Below are 12,841 nucleotides of genomic sequence, written 5' to 3'. Positions count from 1 at the left end.
AACATTTTGTTGGCTTAATAGCTTGATAAAAGGGGGTTTTGTTACAATATATAAGCAGTATTAAATGAAAGCCCAGATAATTTGGACAGTGTTTAACTAAGTTTTAAAAACCTAATGTTTCTTGTTTAGTGAAGGAGATTGAATAAAATGTGGACAAGTGGTAACACAGTGTGATTCTACTTCACAAAGGTTAAGTGATAAAATTAATGCTGTGAAAAATCTTGTGTAGCAAGCATTCACATTAAAATATAATATGTGTAATAAAGAATATAAACAGCAATGATCACTGGGGAAAAAAGTTTGAGAGAGAGGAAAATCCTTGCAGGTTACTAATCATAGCAGGTATATTCAAATCTTTATTACTTGCTCCTGCCAAAAGTATTAAATTCCTAAATCTAAAGAGAAGGAGCCTGAGACGACTCAAGGGGTATTTTGTAGTGGAAGAATCTCAGACTCTTTCCTGGCAATGTCCTAATTCTGTGTCATTGGTTCAGTCAAATAGCAATAAACAATGAAAATCATTGACAACGGTGGCAATGAGAGTTAAAAAAATAAATATTCAGCATTAAAAGCATGTTCCCTTCGTGCATGTGCACACACGTATATGTGCATGTATATATTTTGTCCTTATATTATTTTCACGCAGCATCTTCCCATTCTGCAATGCCCTCTTTCTGTTGTCACAGGCAGCTTGTATTTTCTATCTCATTTCTGCCTGTCATTGACGCCAGACACTCCAACGAGGACGCTGCTGTAAACACATAGCCAGCAAAACCCCTGGGCTCAAGCCGCCCCTGCAAGCGGTTTGTGACAAATATTATGACATAAAATTCAGACCTGTTTTTTTTCTTTCATCTAGGTCATACCTAGATCACAGACTGAGATTACAACTGCTGGCTGCTGCCCTGTCTGCCGCCCTCCACATCGCTCTGGCTTTTTACCCCACTCTCCGGCTCCAAGCTCTCCATCCCCGGTGTCTGCCCCCCCAGACATCACCTTGCCCTGCTGCTTCAGTGCTCTCCCTTGTCCGTTGGTGGCAGCCGCAGCAGGACGGCAAACACAGCCAAGTAATTACACAGCTATTCTCCAGTCTGCTTGACAGAAAGAGGACTGCACGCCCGAGCTCCAGGGAGCTGCTGGCATTTACTGCCGAGAGCCTGGGGAGCTCCGGCAGACCGGCGTGCCAGGCTGGGAGACACGACCCCAGCCTTGCATCAGCTGCATCTTGTGCGTGGCCACCTCTGTCACCTCTGGGACAAGTCTCGCCTTGCTTTGCCTATTTGTAAAATGAAAATCGCCCTCTTTCCCAGCCTTGGAGCTGATGCCGTGTGTCTTGCTCAGATTAATGTTTGCAAAGCGTTAGGAAGTGCTGGCTGATCTGCAGAAATAGATGTTTTCATTTCATTTTAGCACCTTATTTATCAGAGCAACTAGCCACCATCTGAATTAATAAAGATAAAAGTACAATCATTTCAGTATCAGACAACGCTTGGAAAATAAAAGGAAAGGCTCAGTTTGCACCATCCATCCCTAAGGGATAAGAGTATGTCTGCAGCGAATGAACTCGGCTAGAAAGGCTGTCCACAAATAATAAAAATTATCAACTCCTTAGAGTTATCTTATCCAGTCATCTCCTGTGAAACATTTGGATCAGATATCCCTTACCTGAGTTATTTTATTTGGCATATAGCACTTTAGGCAACATTTTCAGGAGGCAAATAGGAAATGAGAGTTGGAAAACATTAATTAAATGTGAATACAACAGCTTAATGGGTTTTATCTTCAGATGAACTGGAGATGACTCTTTGCCATTCACTTCTTAAAACTGCAAGCAGAGATAAAAGAAATGTAGCAAGGAAAGGCGACCAGGGAAAAGATGAAAGATCCGGTAGATTGACAAGACCAAAGTAATTTGATTTGTATTCAGGATGGACCAGTTCACAAATTTTACATATTGCTGCTGTATGGCTGCATATCAAAGACGAGTGAAAGAATACTTAATTCTTGCAATAGCCACTTTTAAAACTAAAACTATCCTGTTTGAATGCTCTTTCACAAAGAGCTTTTTACCACCAGCTTTATGGGGTCCTCTCTCCACATGCGAGGTTTCTTTATGTCCCATTGAAATGACCAGCTTTGGTTTACACTAATGTTAGTTTGGAATAGTTTATCCTGAAAATTGCCAGGTATTTCCAGACGGCAAAAAGAGTTTTTCTGAAAAGTTCCAGCAGGGTAAAAAAAAGGTCAATGATTTTTAAGTAACAAAACATTCAAAATATATTGTACTTGAGATGTACTTTTGTTTAATATTTTTTTCTCTTTGTAGTTCAAGCAATACTTGCCACTCCCAGCCAGCATTTCCACAGCTCCGTGTCCTTGGGAAAATCTTGTACTTCTCAATACCTCCAGAAAATATTTCCACTCTATACAAGTAAATGGTCAAGCTGATGAGAAACAAATAGCATTTATTTTAGTCATAATGGCCTTTTAAAATGGCAAATAATCATTTTTGCCTGGGTGTATGTGCGTGTACAGATGTTCACACTTGTCACGTTGGTGTGCAGATTTAACTATGTTGCCTTTCCTTTTGTTTTCCTTGTACACATGGAGCAACCTGTATCTTTGGACTGTTATTTCCGCCTGAGGGTTACACCTGCGTACCATCTAAGGCCCGATGACATTCTTAACATTTGGCTTTTTGCTCTCTAAATTGGACATGGCCGAGAAGTATTACGGATTTTTGGGGGGGAGGGGGTGTCACATAGTTTACACAAGAAGAAAACACAAATAAATGGGAAGTAATCTAAGAGTGTGTTTGTGGGTAACTGGAAATATTCCTGGACTGGCAACAATGATTGTCAGTAGTTTTGCATAACTGGCACGACAGAAAAAGGGGTTTCAATAATGCCCACGTTTAAACTGCCACTTTGGTACCATGTCTTTATTTTTAATTAGAAGTTATTGACGCAAAGATACAGTCCATTTTCACACATCCCACTCCAGGGAAGCATGCAGCCATCTCCCCACTGACCTTCTTTCTCCCCTGCTGATGCACGGACGTGCAGTTGGGGACAGTTATCTATAGATGGCAATCTTCTTCTTAGCACAGAGCTGAGGTGAAACCCGTCAGCTGTTCTTCCAGAAGACAAATAAAACACATCTATATGCATATATTTACAAGCACTGAAAAGCAGTTTTTTACCCTGGGATTGTACAGGATACATTGCAACAGGGCTTCAGGCTTGATTTCGGTCCAGAGGGGCTGCTTTACAATGAATCTGTCTTGTATAAAAATAGGAATTCATTAACGTCTGCTAAACTGCTCAGTTATGCTATCATGTGAAAAGCTGCACTGAGTTCTGTGCTAAAGTAAGTGGGCAAAGCACTATCGTTTCCATAGCGTGTGGTCATGTGCATTACAGCAGAGTATTGTGCGTCACGCTTAACACTTTTTTAAAATATTGCATCGTTCATACTATGTTTTTAATGTTTTTGCTAGAGAAAGAAGTGGTACCATTTCTCTGGAAGGTGCAATGAAGAATTAAACGATGCTCTGGCATTCACTCTACCTCCCCTCAGGTTAAACCTGTTTAACAGAAGATAGAGAGGAACGAGACAGAACTCCCACCCCAAAGAGGAGATGTTTTGCACTTCTCTCTGTAGGACGAGGGAGAGGACACCACGGGATGCACGGTGAACATCCCACACCTTCCCCAGAGACTGGAGAAAAGTGCCTGAACATAGGAACCTGTTTACATTAAGAGAATAAGCTGTTGTTAATAATGAGAGTATGGTTCACCATGGAACTGGTGACCAAATGTGGTTGCCTCTCTATCCAAGACATCTGTCCACAGGTGGTTCTCCAAAGGCATGCACGCTGAGAAGACACGGAGCCAACCGCTGCAGGTATCACAGTCAAAGCCTGTTTTTTTATATTGAAATTAATTTTATATCAAAGAGTATGCTACGGTGCTAATATGCTTAATAGACACATCATATACACCTCAAAGAGATTTTGATATGTGTTTGAGATTGTTATGGCCTTCATTTAGCTCTGGACCTGTGCTAATACTGATAGATATCAAATAACCAGCACTGACAATAGTACTATATTATTGCTGAAAGTGCTGTTAAATGAAGCCCCCTTCAGCTGGTAGGCTGGGGCTACAAAATATTGATATCGTCGATTACCCAAAAGCTGGGTAATTAAATCCACAAAATATCTTGGCAGATACGAAGTTCTCACACAACTGAAAGACATTAAAGCTGATAGTGGCAATATTCTCAAAGTACAAATAAAAAACACCTTTGGTATAACACGGCAGAGCATTTTAGACTCATTTAACACCTATCGAGGAGCTGCTGTGCTGCCTGTTTTAAAACAAGTCCCAGAGTAGCCCATTTATTTAGAATTCACAAGCTAACACTTTCAGGGCCCACTTCTGATAACTTGCAAAATCTAAAACTCCTCATTAAATGCCAGATAAATTGACTGGCCTAAGGGCAGGATGGGTGAATGGGATACATGAGCATGAGTCCAGTTTCCTGTAATTAATGAGATCTGAATAAGCAGAACCAATCCAGCCTGAGTGTGAATAAAATTACTGCACCTAGCAAAGTTCAAATAAGAAATATGTGAACTTTAAAGTAGTCGAGCACAAATCAAGATGTTGAGTTTTTATAGAAACCTTTAGAAGCTCCAAAACCTGGAGCTCAATATGCCTTTTTTTTTTTTTTTCTCATGGGCTGGTAACTTAAGCTTTAGAGAATACTATATTTCAGGGGCCCTAATTCAGAAAGGCTCTTGAAATGTTTAATTTTAGGCATGTAAATAGTTGTCTCTGTTCAGCAGACATTTAAACACAAATTCTTGCCCCACTCGATTCAGCCAAAAGTAAGAATGCATTTCAATTTAACTATAAGGTAAAATATTTTGTTTCATCCAGATCTGCTCTGCTTCAAAAATGTTTTCGAGAATTTGGGCATCTTAATCAAATCATTGGGTTTTTTTACTTTCATAGAAATTAGAAATTCTATTTTCATAGACATTTTCATAAATTTTGTACACTGGAGTCAAGAAAATCTTAAAGGTCGCTGTGATATTGCATTGTCTAAAATGCCAGAGAAACATGCCTCTGTTATGCTATCCTGTTCTGGGAAACAACCAGGGAAGTCTCATTTGTACAAGGGGAGGGGGAGTCAGATGCAAGAGTAAAAACTTCAGTAGCAATTAACTGTCTTAGCCTGGCTAGGTCAGCACAGAAAATGAAATTCATGGCCAGTCCCCATGTGTTTAGAACAAAATTTGCTGCGCTCTCTGTCGTCCTGCTCCTTTGTAGCATCACTAGCAGGAGACCCTGAACAAGGTCTAAAGCGCAGTGGAAGTGGACTCTTCTCCAGTAAAACCCAAACCGTGGTTTAAGCATTAGCTTAGCATCCCCTGGCATAGCTCTCATGGGCTGTTGGGTTTGAAAGATCAGTGCTGTAAAAGGTGCCGTGCTCCAGGTCCAGGCAATGGAGTACAATTGCTCTGAAGTCAGAAATCGAGCCTACTTATCCATGAGCTTTCTGATTGCTTTTCTGATGCATTTTCCAGAATTGCCTATAATGTCTCTCTCTCTAATAAAATTCATTAAAATTTGCATTTGCTAAAAAGAACAGATCGGGTACCCGTCTTTTAAAAAAGGAAGATGAGTGCCCTTGTGTCATAAAATACTAAAAATCGGGACCTGGGTGCTTCTTCCAACTTTTTGTTAAAACGCCGCAGTTTTGCCACTGACCTGAGGAACAGTGACCGGAGCTGAAGTTCAGACAGGAGCTGTTATATCACCTTGCCTCAGTTTCTTCATCTTTAAAATAATGATTGTAGCAAACGTTTGCTTTGCCAGCAGGGAATGTGGGATTTTTACATTTCAAGCTCTTTCTTGGGAGAACTGCTCAAAATATTGCATCTCTTTACGTAGAGAGGCAGTTGCGTGAAAGAGCCATTCTAGGTGAAAATGCCTGGTGTTTATATTTTTTATATATCGGTCAAGTTAAATTTCATTTCTTGCAGGTTTTTATTTTTCTTCTTGGCACTTAAGCACTGCTATAAAGTATAATTGCAGCTCAGATAAAATTATGGACTGGAATACAGGATTTAAAAGAGTTTTTCTTTTTAAGTAGCGGTGAAATTCCTGTGTTGGCGGATAGCAGAAATATTGTTGGAGACTTTGCTCAGGGGAAAATCCAAAAGTAACATAAATACAACTTTAAAGAAACCACATTTTCTCTGAAAAGCACTTTCTCAAGAGACTATGGTCAACTTCAAGGGTGCCTTTATCAGACATTCCAGCGGGAAAAAACAGGAAGAAGAGCTGGACGCCGAAGGTAACACAATAGGGGTCTGCAGCAGTCACAGGAGTATCGGTTACGATAAACCAAGCTGTGCAACAAGGAGATTAAGATGTGGATTACCGACCACTTACTATGTGTCATAAAGAAAAGAATAGTTTCAGATGCCAGCTTGACTTAATCTGGTACCGGCGGTCTTTCCTTGAAAGGATTAATGGGGACTTTTTTCTACCTAGGCATTTTTAATGGGTTTGTCATAATAAAGATTGAGAGGAGCAACAAGTAATGACAGATACTTCAGTATGAACTATTAAAGGATTTGATAACAAATTATCCATTTCTGAGTCAAACCAAATCACCATTAGTTGCATACCTTGCTTAATTAAGGAAACATTGTATTCCAATTGAAATTAGCTGTGGCAGTGATAGGGGGCCTTCAATCCGTTTCTGTAAACGTGAAATCAGCTCAAAATGCGCATTGATTTGAAGTGTGGGTCTAAGAGAGGATTTTTTTTCTTTAGCATGGGTTTGTGATGCCATCACTTTTTTTTAGGCATTCCTCTATTGTCTTCCAAACTTTCCTCGTGACACAATCTTGCTGCAGAAACAAGAAGCAACTAAACACCCCAAACTGATCTCCTGCTGTCCCTGCTGTGTGTTTTTATAGTTTGCATTTGTGGTATAATTTGAAGGAAAGCCTTTGCTATCCCAAAATTACAGTACAAAAATGGATGTTCAGTAAAATGAAGGAAATGCTCCTGAGAAAAAAGAATTGCCAAAGAGTAGATGCTTCCGATGACATTTTTCAGCAGCCACAAAAGAGCACAAAGACTCTGCACGTGCGTGAAGGCACGGGGTCAAGGGGAAGAGAAGAGAGTCTCACAAGGATATATTCAAAATGTAAGATGCCACTCAGAGCAGTTTACTACATAGCTGATGTCAAAGGAGGCACCTCCAGATACAAACCAGAGCACCAGTCGCAGTAGGAATACCTGTCCATTTGAAAACGTTGTCTCATTCCTATGCGTCTTCCTTCTTTAATGGTGTAATTATTTCCTCTTAATAAGTGCAAGATGGCATCTTTCTCTAAATTGAACTCTTTCTGCTCAGTTCAACATTGTACTTCAGTATACTTTATATAAGTTACCATACTCATTAAATACTGACCTCTGTCTGGAAGGATTTCCAATGTTCTTGTTGGATACGGACTTCCATCACAACAGATGGGTCACCTTAACCCGCTCCTGCAGCTGTATGTTTTCTTCTTAGAATATAAGCTCTTACTTTCCTAACACTGACAGCCTGTACTGATCAAAAATTTTCTATTCCTTAATGCTTGTATTTATCTTACAGAGCATCACGCTGTTCTGCTTAATATGATCCTGGGCCTTTCTGGCACATTAATAAGCCTAAATATTTTTTCCTAACTGTGCATACCAGTTTTCTGTAAGTGGCTTGGAGTAATACATAGCAGTGACACACTAACTAACTAGTTGATGTTGTAACTGCAGTCAGATTCCTAGCAACACCAGAAATTAGGAGTGCTGCCTATGCTTTTTTCTATATGCATTATGCCAGAGAGACCCAAAGGCTCCCTTCCCCATTTGGTGGTGGTGATTTCTAACACATCCTATTCCAGCAGACCAGAAATCCCAGAATTACCCAAATAATATTATAGAATCATAGAATCATAGAATCATAGAATAGTTTAGGTTGGAAAAGACCTTTAAGATCAAGTCTGACCATTAACTAGCATGGCAAGTCCACCATTAGTTATGAAGATACACAGATTCTGGTTTTTTTATGTGCCTATAGTTCATAGAAATATAGATATGAAAAAAATAGTAATTTTTCCATTTTTTGTTGACAAGTCAAAGGAAAAAAGGCAGGTAAAATGTTTAATGAAATCTTCCCTCTGTTTTAAAACCAACAATAACAACTAAACCTTGTAAATCTTAATAAAAACTTTATTTTAGATTAATCTTGAATTGTGAAAGGCATTGAATGATCCTTTGTTGTATTTTCTTTATGCACATGGAGCTGATTTACTAACATGACTTTTATAGAATGAATTTTTAAAGTTTTCTAAATTTCAAAATTTCAAAGCTGTACATTACATATAATTTTTTTCCTCCTAAAATCACACAGAATATGTTTAAAGGAATAACTTTTTAAACTTACATTTGTGGTCCACACACTATCAGGAGTTGTTTTGCCCATTAATTGTGACATTGGATATTTGACTGACAATTTCTTACTTACTGCCCACTTGTTTCAACAACTTCCTAGCCGCTGGATTGTCCCATTTTAAGACAGTTCACTGTCTCTATCTCTGGTTGAAGCCACCGGCTTTCTTCATCATTCTCTCACTTGCTTTGGGGCAAGACTGTGACCGCGTTCCCTGGTCGCTGTCATGGCTAGGGTTTCCCACTTTCAGTTTACAGCTATAAAAAAACGGAATTAGAAGAGCAAGAGCACATTTACCAAGCACTCCTCAAAGAAAATCTCAGCTTGAAAATGTTAAGTCAGATCTAAGGTGTGTTTTGCTGGTCCGGAAGATCCATTGGTGCTGGTTGGGTTGCAGGTGAAGCTATGCGTGACCGGCTGGGGCCTAACAGGATCAATTGAAAGAGAATCATCAGTTTCCACCAGTTTTGATTAGTCCCCAGATAAGATGAGAACAGCGCTAGGCTTACCTGATGCAATCCCAGAGATATTTTCTGTCAGTCTGTTCTCCATTATTTCTATTATAATTGAAAATTATTTTCTTTCAGTAAAGCGGAATTGTGAAAAATTCTAAAAAGATTTATTTTGAGACATATCCCAAAAAATCTTTCATCATTTTCTGTAATGCATAAATAGTTCTCTTTTCAGATCTACGCTTTGGGTCTATCCATTGGTTGATGGAGTGTCAAATACTGATTAATTGTTTAAATGTGAAATAGAGCCAAATTTTATTTTGTTCTGAATATCAGAAATATTCTCAACATGTAGTTAAGTCACAGAAAGACTCTTCTGCAAAGCAGATTTTAACTGTGGGCATTTATGGCTCAGTTGAGGTGCTTAGCTTTCTCAGAAACCGAATTCTTACAAACATACTCAGCCATAAACACACACAGAGTCCCATCACTTAAAATTCTGGCCAGAAAAAAAGGATAACTGTTAGGTGCTAAACACTGCAATTCACTTGCTTGGGCAGGCTGTGATCTCCATGCTCATGATTCACCATTTAAAATGGCTTTCTCCACAGGTTAAGAGATTGCAGGGCAAATCTTTAGCAGTGATGAGCTCCATGGGTCTATGACCATTTTACACTATCTGAAGATCATGAAAACATGATCATGACCTAACAAATACATACTGATGCTAATGGTTAACAGAATAAACAGGGAACAGTTATGCACTCATATTTAAACACCTGTGGTCTTTACAATTAAAGTTTGCATTTCATTCATAGCACAAACACATATTAAAACCATTTCCCAGTGAGTCATCTAATGTTTAGTAAAAGGTACCAGATCTAATTGCAGTCCCTTAAAATTAACAAATCAAAACTGTTGTGGTTATGGCACTGGTTACCATGATACCAGCTTTTAGGAGCAGAGGCATTTTAACACGTTTTTCAAGATAGCTTTTGTGCATTTGTGCAGTTTTTATCAGCAGTAAGCTTGATGTCCCGTCCGTATACAGCTGCACATGCACAAATGTCGGAGTTGATCTATCCTAGTCCATTTACACAGAGAAACAATGAAGAAGCCAGGCAACATTCAGAGAGTGTCAGTAAAATGATGTATATGTGTATATACATCGTGTATATGTACACATGTCCATTTACATACTCACTACAGCATCAGTTTAACAAAATAAATGAACTGCTCGTGTGCTTATGACTGAGCACATGCTTTACCTGATGGGAGCTGATGGAGGCGGAGGCAGCTGGAGCAGCTATTGCTGACCTGGGGAAACTGGCATTGCTAAAGTCAGAACCAAGATTATACTGTGAGAGATCTGCCACACGTACTGTGTCCCTGTAAGATTAGAAAATAACACAAATAAATGCTGGATTTTTTTCTTTTATCAGCTAGGCAGTTGGTTGGATTTTCTCCAGCCCATTTATGATCAAAATTAAAACCTTCTATTTGGTCAGTCCATAAATATGCTCTAGCACACTCCACACCGACCTTTAAAAATGCCAATGTTAACTGGAGCACTCAGGGACATCTGAAGGATATTTGTTTTCATGGCTTTACTTGCAAAAGAGCTCCCCTTCGTTTTTAGCAGTTTTCCCAATATACACATGCAAACTAGCCCAGATCCCATCTCATGTAATTTAAAATGTACAGTTTTGTCTTTCCATACTAAAGTGAACAAGCAAAACAACAAGCTCCTATTCAGAGCTAATTCAGAAGCCAGCTCTGCCGTGTCTCGCTGGCTGCTCTCTAACAAGCCCTTCATTCATTGCGGTTTCATGCAGCTGAGCTGTTTCTACCTGAGCCAGTGTTACAGACCTTTAATCAAACAAATGTACAAGGAAGCTCAACTACTTAACTGCCGTGCTTGTTCTGCAGACTGAGATAGCCAAATACTACAAAAAGAATTTTATCCCGCTCAAGACGAGTACATTTCCTTGCCGTTGTTCCCAACAAAGGGCAGCAGGTACAAATGGCCCCACTATCTGTGTCAGGGAGAAGTGGAGAGCAATTTGTTTCTATTAAACAGGATGGTTCTATTTTTTATTTTGTTGGCTTAGCCTCTCCGCAGCCTGTGCCAATCATGGTCTTTAATCTGAACTGCCCTTGACCGTTTCTGCTATGCCACAGAATTCTCTCTTTTTTTTTTCCCCCTTCTTCTTGCACAGGTAATTGTGAGAAAGCAAGTGAAAGCCCTGGGGTATTGGATTCAAAACACAATCCTGCCATTCTCAGAACCATACAAAGAATAAACTTGAATGCGACATTGAGTCCTCCCAGACTGCACCTGCTGGAGATCTCCCATCCCCTCCAGTTCATGGTGGGGTCACCACAGGCTCCGCTTTACTCTGGTGGCAGGAGAGCTACTATGTTTTCAGTTCACAGTGAGATTAGATCTACAATGTTTGACCTGTCTAATTTATTTTTTGTTTGATGAAGCAAGGAGAGCCAGGCACACGGTTAAATGCCTACCGACTTGTTCTCCTGGAGAATGCCGCTGGTGTCTTTCAAGGACCGTTGATGTGGTGGCATTTTGAAAGGTTGTAGATCGGGGTTGGTATAATTTAATGTGACCTCAGTGTACAAGACTAAACTTTTCTATATCTCTACAGACTGACCTGGATCTACTCTTCTCAGGGGTCTAAGAGGAAAACCCAGTATAACCTATCCTGTGTGCAAATTCTGAATTACATGGTGTTTTGTTTTCTTTTTTTGACGCAGGTGCCTTTGGATTTGAAACCTGTCCTGAAAGCACTGCTAAGCTTCATTTTGCCCACTGTCTGAATTTCACTGTCTCACTTCCCTCCTTTGGCATGGGGAGTTAAGGTTGCCTGGTGTAAAGAAGTCAGAAGAACACAAGCCCAAACTAGTTCTTGCTGCACCAGCCTTCTTACATGAAATATTGCTGAACAGTGAGCCACATCATACTGCCAAGATTCATCTCGAATAGTCAGGACAGAATCACAAATACTTCATATTTCTGTAAGTTTTTGATACACCAACATAGGCCTACCAGATGCCTCAATTTTCCAACATCTGCCTACATCTGGAAAGATCCTCTATTCTTTCTTGCCCAGAAAAGACTTTTCTTAAGTATTTTTTCTCTTTCTTATTTTATAGTAGACAAAAATGTTGTTGATTTGGATCAATACAGAGTATAAAAGCCTTTTCTACTGGACTCCCTCAGAGGCATTTTTTCTGATACCAGGAATTAAGTAAGCTGATGTCCGTCTAATGACATTTCTGCTTCCTTTTCTAGATAAGAATCTTGAAAATCCATAGGACACTCACCAATTTAGCACAGAAAAGTTGCAGATGCATCTACTGTTTGTTGTCTTGCCTCCATTTACACCCATCAAAAAAATTTCCTAAGCTATTTCACAGGCTCGTAGAGTGATGCAAACACATTCAAAAGCTCAGGATTTGCAGGCTCAAGACAGCCACAGCTCCCTTTAGAGACAGCACATGTACCAGAAGAAAATCAGAATTTTGATCAATCACCAAAAAAATTCCGTAATTTTTCATTTTGTTCTGGAAGTCTTGCAATAAACCAAGTCTTTTGGCAGGTACTGCTGCAACTCCTGGGGACCTGGAATTAGATCTGCTCTTTCTTGATCGCATTATCTCTGATTTTGAGATAAAAATCAGAAGCCTCTGACATAAAATCAGGTTTCTGTGGAGGGCAGATAAAAGCTGCAGTTGAACAAGCTTCTTACCTTTAAAAATACTGTGGAAGGAGATGTTCCAGTTTGAATTTTTTTAGGGAAAAATTCAGGTTAGTTATAATTTTTTCTGAGTATTTTTATCTACCCCTAAGG

General features: G+C 39.5%; 1 long non-coding RNA gene across 1 annotated transcript; it reads right to left on the bottom strand.

The window, feature by feature from the left end:
- Positions 1-8,873: 8,873 nt before the first annotated feature.
- LOC148054888 (uncharacterized) lies at positions 8,874-10,362 on the bottom strand. Its single transcript, XR_015706214.1, has 3 exons — positions 10,241-10,362; positions 9,030-9,077; positions 8,874-8,944 (listed from the first exon to the last, which is right to left on the bottom strand). It is a non-coding gene; the product is annotated as an uncharacterized LOC148054888 (long non-coding RNA).
- Between the last annotated feature and the right edge of the window lie 2,479 nt (positions 10,363-12,841).

The sequence above is a fragment of the Nipponia nippon genome, unplaced genomic scaffold (genome assembly GCF_047370975.1).
Source record: "Nipponia nippon isolate SJK-2023a ecotype South Korea unplaced genomic scaffold, ASM4737097v1 scaffold_3, whole genome shotgun sequence".
Classification (NCBI taxonomy): domain Eukaryota; kingdom Metazoa; phylum Chordata; class Aves; order Pelecaniformes; family Threskiornithidae; genus Nipponia; species Nipponia nippon.
This window is presented reverse-complemented; position numbering and strand designations above follow the sequence as displayed.